This window comes from Myxocyprinus asiaticus, chromosome 11 (genome assembly GCF_019703515.2).
Source record: "Myxocyprinus asiaticus isolate MX2 ecotype Aquarium Trade chromosome 11, UBuf_Myxa_2, whole genome shotgun sequence".
In the NCBI taxonomy this organism is placed as follows: domain Eukaryota; kingdom Metazoa; phylum Chordata; class Actinopteri; order Cypriniformes; family Catostomidae; genus Myxocyprinus; species Myxocyprinus asiaticus.
Window position 1 is genome coordinate 43,738,493 of NC_059354.1, and position 15,035 is coordinate 43,753,527.

Below are 15,035 nucleotides of genomic sequence, written 5' to 3' on the forward strand. Positions count from 1 at the left end.
GGGATCGTGGGCTCCTTCTGTGATTCGGGGCTCTCAATACTGGTGATTACATGGAGACAATGTTTGTGACAAAAACTTGACCATTGCGTGAGCTCACCTTGGTTCCAAGATATCGATGGGTCATGGATGGCCAGCCAGGGATGACCCAGGATAAGAGCATGCTTGGGTGAGTTGATGACATATAGTGAGATCTTTTCTACATGAAAGTCCAACCTTGATGGTTATCGGAACAGTCTGTAGGGTCATGCCAGTACCAATAGGAATGTTGTCAACAGTGGTGATGTTAATCGTTGGGGAGCATTGAATGGTGGGTATGTTGAGTTCTTGTACAATCTCCTGATTAATGAGATTTACAGCAGCACCAGAATCCACTAAAGCTGTAAAACACTTTACATGATCACCAATGGAGACCTCTACAGGTAACAGAAAATTATGTGAAACGTGTGATAGTGTTCATTGTACTCACATTTTGCCTTGACTTAGGAGAACTTGATTTCTTGTATGTGCATACAGCATTGAGATGACCTGGTGAGCCACAATAAAAGCAAAGGTTTTCATTGCGTCGACGTTCCTCCATGGAAACGCAAGCGTAAGCAACTTGTATGGGTTCGGGAGATACAGTGGATGCCTGGGCCTGTACTGAGACTGTAGAATTTGAGGCGAAGTGAAACTGAAGCAGGTTATCTATCTTGATGGCCATGGTTATATATTCAGAAAGAGAGGTACCTTCACCCTTACAGGTCAGCTCCATGCTGAGTTTAATTCCATCCACTCTGAGCCGCTAGTGTCCTGAACAGAACTGCATAATCTGCTGCTGATCGATGACCCTGGTGTAGATGAAACAGCTGAACAGAGATATCTTGGCCGCCCGCTGGATATTTGAAGACTTCGTGGATTTGTTGAACAAAGTAATCAAATGAAACCTGGATTTTAGGATCTTTATCCCAAACAGCGGTGGCCCAATCGAGAGCTTTGCCGGTAAGCAGTGACATCATAAAAGCACATTTTCTGGCATCTTGATCAAATGATTCAGGTTGATTTGAGAAATATACTTTGCATTGTCGTAAAAACCCAGGCATTTTTTCAGCAGAACCATCAAACTTATCAGGTAGAGCAAAGCTTAACGGTTTAGCATGTGGAGCTGGCAGTGAGTGAATGTACTGTGTCAAACATTCGTTGGCAGCTCATAGGTTGTTCAACTGGTCTTGGTAACCCCTTAATACCTTGCACTGGTGCGTGAATGCAGCTTTGAGCTGTGAAACTTCTGCTGGATCCATGTTAGGCGAAGTATTCTGTAAAGGACTGGCCATGGAGACGGTGTTAGGGTCCATGTGCAGGAAGTTTATTAAAGTACACAAGCAAACAATCCAAATAGGCAGGCAAATAGAGGTAGTAAAAAGAGAACAATCAGCAATGGAAAAACACTTAGTAAGACAGAGTAAACTGGCAATACTTCGCAATGAACAATGGAACAGCATGGTATTTATATAGTTCAAAACAGGAAGTCACCAAAGAAGAAACGGTACAGAGTTAGTATTTGGGAGAGGGCTCCCTCTGGTGGTTGGTAGGAGGGGTAACAACCTCGGATGTTACATGAGCAGTCTCCCTTTAACAAACATTATGCAATTCTTGACAGATCAGAACTTTAAAAGGTTCATGACATGCCTTTTTTAAAATTATTTTAATATGTTCCTTGAGGTTCACTTATAATATAAGTAGTTTTTTGGGTTTTTTTTTTTTTTTGCAAAAAAAAACAAAAAACAGTCATATACATTATTTGTAAAACATGAATATTTTTCATCCTCATTCTGACCCCCTGTCCACCCTCGGTTCTGGTGCTGTTTCTCCTTTAAGACTTGACAGTAAATGTCCACTGTTATTTTTATTTTTTGATTATTTTCTTTTTTTGGGGGGGGTGATTTTCTCCCCTTTTCTCCCGAATTTGGAATGCCCAATACCCAATGCGCTCAAAGTCCTCGTGGCGGTGTAGTGACTCACCTCAATCTGGGTGGCAGAGGATGAATCTCAGTTGAATCTTCGTTTGAGACAGTCAATCCACACATCTTATCACATGGCTTGTTGAGTGCATTACCGCGGAGACGTAGCACGTGTGGAGGCTTTACGCTATTCTCCGCGGCATCCACGCACAACTCACCACGTGCCCCACCGAGAGCGAGAACCACACATTATAGCGACCACGAGGAGGTTACCCCATGTGACTCTACCCTCCTTAGCAACCGGGCCAATTTGGTTGCTTAGGAGACCTGGCTGGAGTCACTCAGCACTCCCTGGATTCGAACTCGCGACTCCAGAGGTCGTAGTCAGCATCAATACTTGCTGAGCTACCCAGGCCCCCCCAACGCCCACTGTAATGAGTGGCTCTCTGCTCTTGACTGACCTGATCTCTCCTTGCCATCTCACTGTTCACCGCTACTGGGCAGGGATACGGAAGTGAAAAGGTAAAGTAAGCGTTGTTGTTGAGGTGGTCAGATGCAAATATCTACAAGAGTGTGGCATCACAATGTGGGGCAAGTAGAGAACGAGTCCTTTTGTCAGCTTGGTTTCAACAAATACTCTTTTTACAGTAAGGAGGAAGTTCTGAAACTTACAGTATGTTTTTATAGTACAATGAACTCGTATATGTCAAAAGGTCAAGGAAAATTTGATTTCTTATGTAATGACCCCTTTAACATTCAAATATAAATATAAATAAATCAACGTTTCATGGTAGTTCTAACTATTTGAATATACTGTACATTAAATAAAGAGATATTAAAGCTAAAGTGTGTAATTTCTATTAATTACTATTTCAAATTGTTCTGTATAGTGCTGATATACAGTAGTAGGCACAGTACATGCTGTTTCGAACATGTGGTTTTTAAACAGCTTTCCCGAATACGCCCTCCATCTGCCATTGGTTGAAAATTAGTTCAGTTTGTTCTCACCATCAGTTTGTTCTGCCCAAAACTCACGCCATTTTTTGGAGTCAATGTTGCTCTGTCGGGTTGGTCGTGTATAAAGTGATAATCAATTCAAGTCAAGTCATATTTATTTGTATAGCGCTTTTCACAACACACATCTTTTCAAAGCATCTTTACATAAAATGATGCTGTAAAAAAAATGATGCTATTAAAGTCCTCATTGTGCGATTCATAACGGAAGTTAATTTATAATGTTACCCAACAGAGACTACAGTAAAAACACTGTACATTTAAGCCGTGGTTAATGAACTGTCGAGATGAATTGCAAAGGATTTTAAAAGCTAAGAATATCATATCTCACGCAGTGGTCTGTGGTGGTCAGGAAGGAAGCTTGAATCTTCTGGGGAATATTGCAGCTTTGGGCTTGGGGAGTTTAACAGCATTCAGATCCTGCTGACTGCTGGTTTATTTAGACGGGACACAAGTAGGTCATTGATATATTACTAATTAGTGTTCCCCTCACATCCTTGAGTTTGTATACAGACCTAGAAAATCCACAGTAATTTCAGTGAATGCTTGGCTAAGCACACCCAAATAAAAGAGCGAGGTCTCCGGTCATATTTATTTAGACAAACAACTTAAGATAAACTGTTAAGAAAAGATATTCTACTGTAAATCTTTTGGTTCTCATTAGTGGTGCTTGCTATTAAATTGGTCATACAAAAGTCTTACTTACTGGATGAACAGGCTTCTTTTAGTTTGGCTTAAAATTTTGACAAAAGGCAGGGTCATTTTTGTTCTGCTCAGGTGTTCGTTTGGTGATATTTTTCGATCGTGGATGTGGTTAATTATTTATTTTCCTCCACAAACTAGTTTTAAAACTACAACCTGCTATGTATAAACACATACTTTGTTCCCCTAAGGTGTGTTAGTTCGTTCAGGAGGAAAACAGTTTGTCTTACATTGTATAAATAAGGTTTTAGAGTTACAGAACTGAACAAACCCAAGTCCTAACTTTTACACTTAGGGTTAGGGGTAACTTGCGTAACTCGTCCCCCACCGTTTATGCTACACATGTGAATGACAAATCTCAGATTGTGCAGCATGTTGAGGATTGGTTTACTATTACTTTTCAGCAATTTTTGTCTGGTGGAACATCATAGAGACTTTTAAGTTTTGACTTTGCAACCACCCAGAACACCCTAGCAACCACATAGCAATGCCTTGGCAACCATTCAGAACAGTATAGCATTGTGGCAGCAACACCACTCATATTTCCTTTAGAAAATGTAAAAATCAATTTTAAAATAACATCTATCCTTAAATGACTGACAGTCGCAGTGCATTCCTCAGTTTCTTGATGGAGGTTGTACAGTAATTAGACAATGTTGAGAAACGTCATGCCATTAAACTTGTAAAAAAAAGTTGGATCGCAGTGATTAAATGCAGTTGAGCAATATCATGGCATGCAGCTTGTGCTGGGAAAACAAAGTCATCAACCAAGCACAATTATTTCCTGTATCCCTCTTAGTCTCCTTCATTTATACCTTCCAGTTGTTCTCCATGACTTTGAACTGCTGGACTGAACTCAAAATCCCCTAAACACAAAGGAAGGTCCTAAAAACCAAATGAAGATCTCAATTGATAGTTTCACAGCTTCTAATACACATTGTAGAGTGTGATGGAAGAGGACCAGGGCTTCAGTGTACATAACTGGTCCCAATTTTCTTGGAGAGGGTGTAGTGTTCCCTGAATCAACAATTATATAATTCGATATTTCGTTGGCTCTTATCTTAAACCTTGTGAGCTTCCTTGAGGTCTGCTGCCTAGGCAACTGCCTTCCGAGGTAGAATCCTAACTGAAGTGGAACCTCATAAGTGACCAATTTGAAACAGGTGACTCAACATAATTGATTTCTATAGAGTTTGGTGTTAGCATGTTGCCAGGCTAATAACACCATACTTACAACAACACATAGACAAATATTGGATAAAAGTGATAAAACCAACCTGGTCTCATAGTGAAAACACGACTCTATATAAATTTTTGCAAAACTTGTTATACGTGTCTCCAGGTACAATTCATTGCCATTTCCAGATGTAATGAACACTAGAGGCACTACAACAACTGTGTGTTTTATTCACTTTCACTCAAATCATGACTTTAATGGCTGATAATGACTTTATAAATACTTATTTTTCTCTCTATTACTCAGACCCTTCAATTTTATAATATCGATACACTTTTACTCTAACGCATCTTTTGGAATCTATACATTTTATTGATTGTATTAGAGACCCACCTACATATATACACTTATTCCAACATAAACAGCTTGAGCGGTTGCTCACCAGACAGAGCGTTGGACTTTGAAGCAGAGGATCACAGTTCAAGTTTTGCCATGAACTCAAGGATGACATGTGGCACAACAGAATCATAGAAGCGGCACAACATGATGTGGTTGCTTCAGAAAATATGCTTTTTCATTTCGCTTCTGCATTTGAAAACACTATTGGTTAGATTCAGGCAAAAGTTTTAGGTTAGGGAGGCATGTTTTAAAAACATCTATCTAAAATTCACCTTAAAATCTTGTCTGAAAACCACATCAATTTATTCGCATTTGGTGCCCCCAGCTGGACATTTCACTGGAAAACTGCATCCAAATGTGTTATACAGCACGTAAATTTTAATTGCAAAAATGTTGTCATGTTCAAGTAAATTTCATGAGATCAGGCCAGATAAAATGTGTTTTTATCTACCATTTTCAGTATTTAATGAATTCTGAGTATATATACAGTACAATCAACATTTCTCTCACTTCAATCCACCATCTCTAATTCTTTTTTTTTTTTTTTTTTTAACTCTTTGCAATGCATTGTAAGACTATCTTCTCCGCGAAGGCTGCATGCTCACTAGGTTTTGGAACAGAGCTGATGTGTCTGTTTCCCTGTCTTTTTCCATGTCTCATTCTCTCTTTTTCTCCTCTATAAACCCTGAATGCCATTACATTCTACGTTGGAGACATAGTGTGTGTTAATAAGCAGGGACATCTGGTAACCAGCTTCTTTTCTGATTCATTAACTGACGTTGCAGTGGCCAGAGGGGTTTACGGTGGATATTTGAGGGGAGGATATGGTGGTGGAGGGGGGGGCATGGGAGAGAGAGGTTGTGCATTCCAGGAGCGATGGGTGTATATGAGATGTGAGAAAGAGAGAATGTTCTGTGTTCCCTCTTATCAGTCTGTCAAACATACCACAGGCAGAAATGACACCAATTTGAGATGTAGATCATGTCTTAAAGGAATGTTCCAGGTACCAGCTTTTGTGACTTGTCCATTACCATGGAAAATAATTTAGAATCTTTCTCTATTTAGAAGTAAAACTTGTGGTTATAGTAACATACTTACAATGGAATTACATGGGGCCAATATCCAATTTTATATATCCAATCTTATGGATATATACAGAAAATTCTCCTCCCTGCCCAATAGGTGGCGATATGCACAAAGAATGCAAATCACCAAAAACATAAGAAGAAGAATGTGAAAATGAAAGTGAAATTGGAGATTGATAGTAAAAAGGACTTAAATATTGTTCTGTTTCTCACCCACACTTATATCACTTATGAAGATATAGATTTAACCACTGGAGTCACATGGATTACTTTTATGCAGACTTCATGTGCTTCATGTAATGGAGCTTCAAAATTTAGGTACTCATTCACTTCCATTATGAGGACCAACAGAGCTGAGATATTCTTCTAAAAATCTTTGTTTGTGTTCAGCAGAAGAAATAAATCACATATTGGATGGCACGATGGTGAGTAAATGATGAGAGAAATTAAATTTTTGGGTGAACTATACGTATAACATTAGTTAACTACATTAGTTAACATGCACTAACAATAAGTAATACGTTGCCATATGTTGCCAGTCAGATTAAAATTCACAACACCCACATGAGCACCACATCTCACTGGCCCAGAGCACGTACACTATCCATATGGCTACGGCTCCAATTTTAAACTTGTTTTAAGCAAACAGAGAAAGAGTAAACATGAAGGAGATGTTGTTGAATTAATGAAGTGTAATGGTAGCCATAGTAAATATGATCGTTAGGCAGTCCGTTGCATGGAAGCCCCTCCCACCGCTGAAGATGATTGAGCAGGAAAAATACGACTTGATGGCACACACTGAAGGATGAAATGGACAATGAAGTTTCCATATGTTGTTTTTACACAGTAATTACAATCAGTCGTAGGCTTTCATCACACACAGACACACATACACAAACATATATGCTCAAACACTGATATTAAGGCTCGAGTGTGTGTTGCCCTCTTAGATCTTCATTGACACATATGATGTCATTATTTAGGTCAACTCTTCTAATGATGCTAGTACGCACATTCTTGGACCGACATCCACTGCAACTCTGTTACTATAACTGATAGCATGGTAACAGATCAGGCCCAGCAAAAAGGAATTTCGTCATTTATGGGCACTTTTATATCCGAGGGTTTGAATGTTGCTTATTAAAACTAACAGATTTTCTTTTTGTTAAATGTGAAAGTCACATTAAAACTGCCTTGTAAACTTTTCACCATGCCTTCATCATTTATTTTTGCTCATTCCTTTTATGCAAAGATTTTATTGTTTTACCCTTGTCCCAGATAAAGGCTCTCACTCTTTAAATATGAAAATCCATCATAAAAATATGAATTGGTACATTTTACATTCTATGATAGCCTAAGAGTGAAATACACATAAACCATTTCTATATTTATTGTGTGAAAATGATTTATATACACTTTTACAAAATGTATGACTGACAAGTTGTCAACCACGACCAACAATTTTGCCACTAATAATTAATAATCAAGTTTGTATACTTGTTTACCAGGGAGACAGAAGTGTCAGTGAAGAGCATGCTTGAGATGAAATATGGCATGTGATGTATGAAGAAAACTACGAAAATTCAAGGCTATTAAATATCACAACTGAATATTTTTATTGTTTGCCATTTACAATCAAGCTTTGATTTGGTCAAATTATGCAAAAAAAGGAATTAAAAATGTATGTAACCTGAGGATCATGCAAAGTTCGCATTATGATTCACGGGTCACCCGGTTAAAGTGGGAATCCTCTGAGAAGTATTAAAACCGGATTATTCCCTATAGTCTGTTGGATGTGAAAAATGCCTTAGCCCCCTGGTTGGCTCTCTTTGCATTTTGTTCGTACTGTTTGGCCTGCTTTTAATTAATTGGAAGGTATGACTTCCTGAACAAAAACAACAACAAATAAATAGATGAATGAAAAACGAAAGGGAAAATAAAGAGTGCAAACTACCTCATTTATTGTAATATCATGTCTGCTATTCATCACCATGACGACATGCAAGAGAGCTTGATGTGTCCCACTCACAGATGGGACCGGTTTGTATTCATTGGATATGCAAATGTGTTGATCCAATTCTCATTGTTATTTACTGCCCCTGAGACAAATGAGGTTGATGCTGTTTGTGTATTTGCTCTCTTTAGTCTCAGAAGAAGAGTGTGTACTAGGACAAGCTCACAAGATGTTTCAACAGGACTGAAAATTAATACAACAGTAGATTTTCTAGGGTTTCCTCGAAGCAGCTGTGAAAAAGTGTAAGGAAATGCAGCAGTGTGCAGCTTTGGCTTCTATCTTCTTTAGAAGCCAAATCTCATCTCCCGTGGAGGGAAGCATTGGGCCATGAACCTGGCTGGGATCTGATTGGCTGTTGAGGTGATGGGGTGGGGGACTGTCAGTGTGAGGGACGCAGCTGTTTTGGAAGAGCCTGTGTCGGTATCTGCAGCATGTCGACGTTTGAAGTACAAAAGATGAATCCTATTCCTCAAGAGAGCACCACATATGTCAAGTATATTGTCCCATTATACCAATTCATTTATCAACCCACTGAATGCCAATTAGATTCACAGAATGGTGCAGGTATATGGCAAGTGGTTGGTGCCAACACTCTGCTGCAGCTGAGCTTCTCTGGCTGGCTTCAACTCGAGCTGCCCGACAACTTCCCTCTCTTCGACAGGGGCTTTCCGGGGTGTGGTAACCTTCCTGAAAGGGTGAGTAGCCTCCCGGTGGCGACGCCCTGTGCCAAAACGAGAGGAGGCATGAAGATCCCGTTGCAGCTCGGCCCCCCTGATGAAGATGTAAGGGAGTGACGCCCGAGCTGTGTGCCAAATGTCTGCACAGCCTGGAGAGGAGATGATCAGATCATCAATTAGGGTGGATGATGAAGCAGCCTGCTGCATGCGTTCAGCTGGGTACGTCGCAACCAATGCAGCTGAGACAAAATGAGAGGGAGAAGGAGAGCAGAGATGGAATCTCGAGTCTGCACTCAAGTTGCAAATAATTTACTTGAGACTCAACTTGGACTCCAAATTGACTGCTGTTTGACAATGTTTATAAAACTAGCCTGTTGTATATAGAAACGTATTACTAAATGGGATTTGAGACTTAACTTGGAATCCATTTAGAAGACTTGAGACTTGACTTAAACTTGGGAAACAATTGAATTGAGTCTTGACTTCGACTCCAAAATTAGAGAATTTTGAACATAATATATGGAATTGATTGTTTTTCAACAAGGTTTTGTAAACATGTAGTGTGAAGAACATTATTACCAAGACAGATATTAGACAAAATACTTAATGCTTGATTTAAACTTGTCCTTGAAATATTTGAAACTTGATTTGAACAACAAAATATTTTAAATTGATTTCTGACACTGTTACGTTTTTTTTTTTTTTTCATTATGGCACTGTGAAAACAGGATTAATATGGACTGATTGGGCAAGTGACCAATCATCAGTCACCACGTCACTAAAGCCGTTCCACCTAGCTAACCGTTCTGAGAATTTTGAGCTGGGAATGGTTTGTAATCGTGCCATACTGTGCTCAAGCACCAATGCTACTGGAACCCATGGGTGACACTAGGTCTGGTCTACTGTTGCTTTAGCCGCAGATGTTTTCAGTAAAGCCCCGAATGTTTTTATCAACATGTAGCGATGTTAAAAGTACCAGGGCTTTGTATCAAGCTGATACAAATAAATATAAATATATTTTAATATTAAGTAATGTATGTATAACTGGTCTTTCTACTGTATTGATAACACCAAATACTATTCATACTCAATTCAGTTCGCTGTCTTGTTGATTCACGATTGTGGTGTTGAGCTCTTCCCTCCAGGTGCAGGAAGCACCAAATATTTTGTTGTATAACCCTGAAAACAAAAAGTCATATACTAATGTGCTCAAGGAATTTGCAGACTTTAAAAGAATAATTCACCCAAAAATGAAAATTCTCTTATCATTTCCTCACTCTCATGCCATCCCAGATGTGTATTCTTTCTTTTTTTCTTTTCAGCAGAACACAAACGAAGATTTTTAGAAGAATATTTCAGCTTTGTAGGTCCATACAATGCAAGTGAATGGTGATCTGACCTTTGTAGCTCCAAAAATCACATAAGGGAATCCATAAGACTCCAGTGTTTAAATCCATATCTTCAGAAGCGATTTAAAAGGTGTGGCTGAGAAACAGATCAAAATTTAAGTCCTTTTTTTTACTCTAAATCTCCACTTTCACTTTTAGATCTGAAAGTCACATGTGGTGCCTGTTTAGTTTCACTTTCACATCTGAAAGTGAAAGTTACAGTGGAGATTTAGAGTAAGAAATTGACTTTATTTTGATCAGTTTCTCTTAAATCTTCTTTTGTGTTCTGCTGAAGAAAAAGTCATACACATCTGGGATGGCATGAGTGTGAGTAAATGATTGTGGAGGCGGGGGTGTGATCGAGCGCCGATCTGTGGAAAGTGAGGTCCGGGAAAGCTGAGTGGTTAAGGATTTACACCTGTGCTAACAACTGTTTGTATTCCCAGTGAGCTTTGACAAGGAGATAAAAGGGGAGGAGACAGCGGCAAACGGAAGAGAGAGCTGAGCTTCCAGCAGTGTGTGTGTGTGTGTGTGTGTGCTTGTGCATTTGGGAGCGTTCTGCTGAAATTTTGTGTTTGAATAAAGACTGTAATTTGGAATGAAGTACACCGTCTCCCTCTTCCTCATTTCATAGAACTAATGGATTTGCTACAATGATAAGAGAATTTTCATTTTTGGGTGAACTATCCCTTTAAGTCACAAGCCAGTAGGTTAGCGTTTTTGCCAAACATCTTTATTAAGATACAATACAACGATCCTAGCAAACTTTGGCAAAACTTGCAACTATTTTTCTATTTAAAGCTTGCTATCTTCTAAATTAACTTAAAGCACCTGAAGAATCATATAGGCTATAAAACTGTCAACTGTAAACAATGCGCACTGAACTATGGAAAGGCGAAAAGAACAAAACAATACCTTTCTGAAGTATATAGTGTTAAAAGCATGCAAAATCTGAATTTTGATCATATCTGAGGCTGAGACAAAAGTCAGTGAACATATCAGCTTTAGTTTCAATAATATTTAAAGATTTACAATATAAATGATTCCCCACAGACACTTATAAAGTGTATTATATTCTGATATTTCATCAAAGGATGGTCCCATACGTATCCACAGAGGTCTGGGCTAAGCCCCGAATATCCATTGACCCTAGAACCACCCCTGCTGGAACCGTTACTCATCGTATTTAGAACTGCTCAAAAAGCAGCTTATGTCTGAGACTTGTGAACATGTCTGAACTACAGTGAAAAGAAGGAAATGAGTAGGAATGGAAGGAAAAAAGTTGACAAGTTGAAGAATGTAAAGGAAAAAAATGAAGAAGAACAGACATCATAACAGACCATGTTGTACATTCAAAATGACAGTTGGTGTTTGAAAAGTAATGATGACTAATTACTGTCCCGCGTGAGAGATCTGCACAGCTCCCCGACAGTGTCACGTCATACGATTTAAATAGTTATTCCCATGACTGTGGTTCACATTCTCTACAACTGTGCTCATGTGCTCATGGATTCAATTAGCAGGGCTTTATAAGTGCCTGTGGATAATTTAGTGACCGTTTGTTTGCTTAAAAGGCTTTGAGTTGCTGGGGATTTGTACATCAGGTTTTATTTACACTGAAATTCAAAATCTCTGTTTGATTATGTTGTGTCACTGTTTTTTTTTATTTTTTTGTTTTTTTATGAGTAAACACTCAAATTATTATTTTACCACAATATTCATTCAGCTATGAACCAGTTTAGGATAGTTTGTCCAAAAAAGAAAATTCTGACATTACGTACTCACACTCATGTTGCTCCAAACCTGTAGCGTTTTCTTTCTTTAGTGACACACAAAAGGAGTTACAATTCCTTTCCATGGCATCAGGAAAATTTTTGGGTGAACTGTCCCTTTAAAGTACATATGTGGCTGTTTAAGAACAGTGTTGTTCTTTGTCTGTTAAATGCCTTTCTCAAACACAAGGGTAGAGGAGGAAAGATTTAGAGACTCAAAGCCCCCTGGGACACAACATGCCACAGCTGGGGTTCATCTTCAGTGATAACTCTGGGTGCCACCTCTGAAGTCGTTCCTTATCATATCACCCCTGAGCGGCCCAAACCTCCCATACATTTTTTTTTCTTGATTTCTTACTCATAATATTGAACTTCTGCTGTAAAAAATAAATAAAAATACGTTCATTGTAAAGTTTGTAATGGTTTAAATCATTTTCATGTTTCTTCAAATGGAGGTCAAGACTGAAAGAAGTCACAGGAAGTGCTACATTCTTTCTAGAATAGTAAGAAGTGTCCCAAAACAAGAATCCCAGTTATAGTTTAATGTTTATACTGGACTTCAACAACATTTTTCTGCATGTAGACTTGGATAACCAGGCCCATATCATAAAAGAACAACCAGCCTGTGGACTCTGTGTGGTTTTTGATGCCAACATCCTCTGACTTCTTAAATTTTGCCTTCAATAATTGAGGGGTGATGAAGTTAGCAATCTCATAGGGGAGAGCAGTTACTGGAACAGAAGTGGGGGCAGGAGAGATGAGGGTCTCTATCCCACTGTGAGGCCACATTCTTTACTCTGCATAGGTAAGAAATGGAACCTATTAGCCTTTCTGCTGATAGGAAGACTCTTTTCACAGACTGTGACGAGGCATTTCCATCTTAAGTTCGAAGTTTAAATCTCACAAACTTTTTTATTTTACAAGTGATTTGATGTATATCTATATTACTATTTCTTGTCTTATATTATTACCCTGGCATATATATATATATATATATATATATATATAAAAAGTCATCCCTTCTGTGATGGGATTTCAAAAACAGCTGCTGTGGGAGTCACAGTAAATTTGTCATTTTTCTCTCTTCTGACTGCTGTAATTCATCTTTACTTATTTTTTTCTTCTTTTGGAAAGTTGTGGAAACTGAATAGTGGATTTATTTTTCATACTGTTTAAGCAAATATGAATGCTATTATCATATTCGGAGTGTCTATTTGCACTCCGGTGTAAATAGCATCTGCCACTCAGTGCAGCTATTTGCACCCCAGTAGTCTGATGAAACCACAGACATATACAACAAACTAAACAATAGATGTCACTGCAGTGGCTTGGGGTGTAAATACAATGTATGAATGTGTACTAATGTCCGAGTAACTGCGGTTTGAATCCGCATTTTGTCCCACTCTTTGTCCCCGATTTCCTGTTTCCACTCTTAATTTCCTTTAATACTATTTAAAATAATCAATACAAATTCATATACATTTTGATTTCATGGCAGTGATTTGGTTACGGTGAATGTCGTGGAGTGCAGAGGAGGGTTTGATCCAGAGGCAGGGTCTGTCGATTGCACTCGTTCCCGCGGCTCGGCATTGCTTATGTGTAGATTGTATCACTGTATTACTAATATTGTATTAACCATGTTTTTAACCATGGTGTTACTACAGTAATATAGTGGTAATATAGTAACCATGGTTAATTTTGTGGTTACTTTAAATTTACAACAAAATAAACTATTTTAGTAAAAAAAAACTTTACAAAAGTATACTATAGTAAATTATAAACTTACTACTGTAGTAAAACCAAGAATATGTTTTCTAAGGTAAGGTTAAGGTTAGGTTTAGGGGTATGGGTTAATGTAGTGTGTCTGTGGGATTCTAAATAAACACAATAAACACAGTGTAGTGATGCCAATATACTGTATGATAGTATTTAAATTTGGGTGCAAATAGTATCTGACACTATTATCACCAGGGTGCAATTAGTATCTACCATTAATATTTACACAAGTGTTGGGGTGAAAAAAATATCTGCAACTATTTGCACTGGGGTGTAAATAGCATATACCATTATTTGCACCAGGGTGCAAATAGCATCTGCCTTAGCAGGCCCACACTGGATCCATGCACTTTTTTCTTTGCATTTTCTGTGCTGATTTTGGGGGGACATTTGAGTTCTGTGAAATTGATTTTAACAAAATGTGTCGAATATAGCTGAGAGTCCAACTGACAGGGTTGGGGAGTAATGTAATACAAGTAACGGGAATACGTATTTAAAACACAAAATATAAGTAACTGTATTCCACTACAGTTACAATTTAAATCATTGGTATTTAGAATACAGTTACATTCAAAATCATCTTTGATTACTGAAGAGATTACTTTTATTGGCATTTATTTCATTTAATATTTAGTCCTTTCAGATGGAAAACATTTATACATATAAATGATGTGATCCAAAGTGCATTTGAACAGCGGTGAAACACTTTCTTATGATGTGTTACATTCATACGAGCAGACAGAGAAGTAAGTTTGAAGTAAGTTTGGAGCACAAGAAATAGAAATAAACCTTGTGTAAATTGTCAGCTTTACGTTAAGCTAAAATGCTATTTCTAGCCATTTTACATGCACGTTACCAGGCACGATTATATTTTTTTATCAAGAAAATTCACGTTGGATCATAATTTTTTTTTCTAGTAAGTCCTTTGATATTAGATCAAAAATTATATTCTTGATAATATTTTTTTTATTGTTTTCCTGTATTGTATTGTATTTTGTGCTCCTGACTCCAGCGTGTCAGAGTGTGCACCTCCTCTCTGTAGGCTGTTTCATCATTGTCAGTGATCAGACCTACCACCGTCATATCATCAGCAA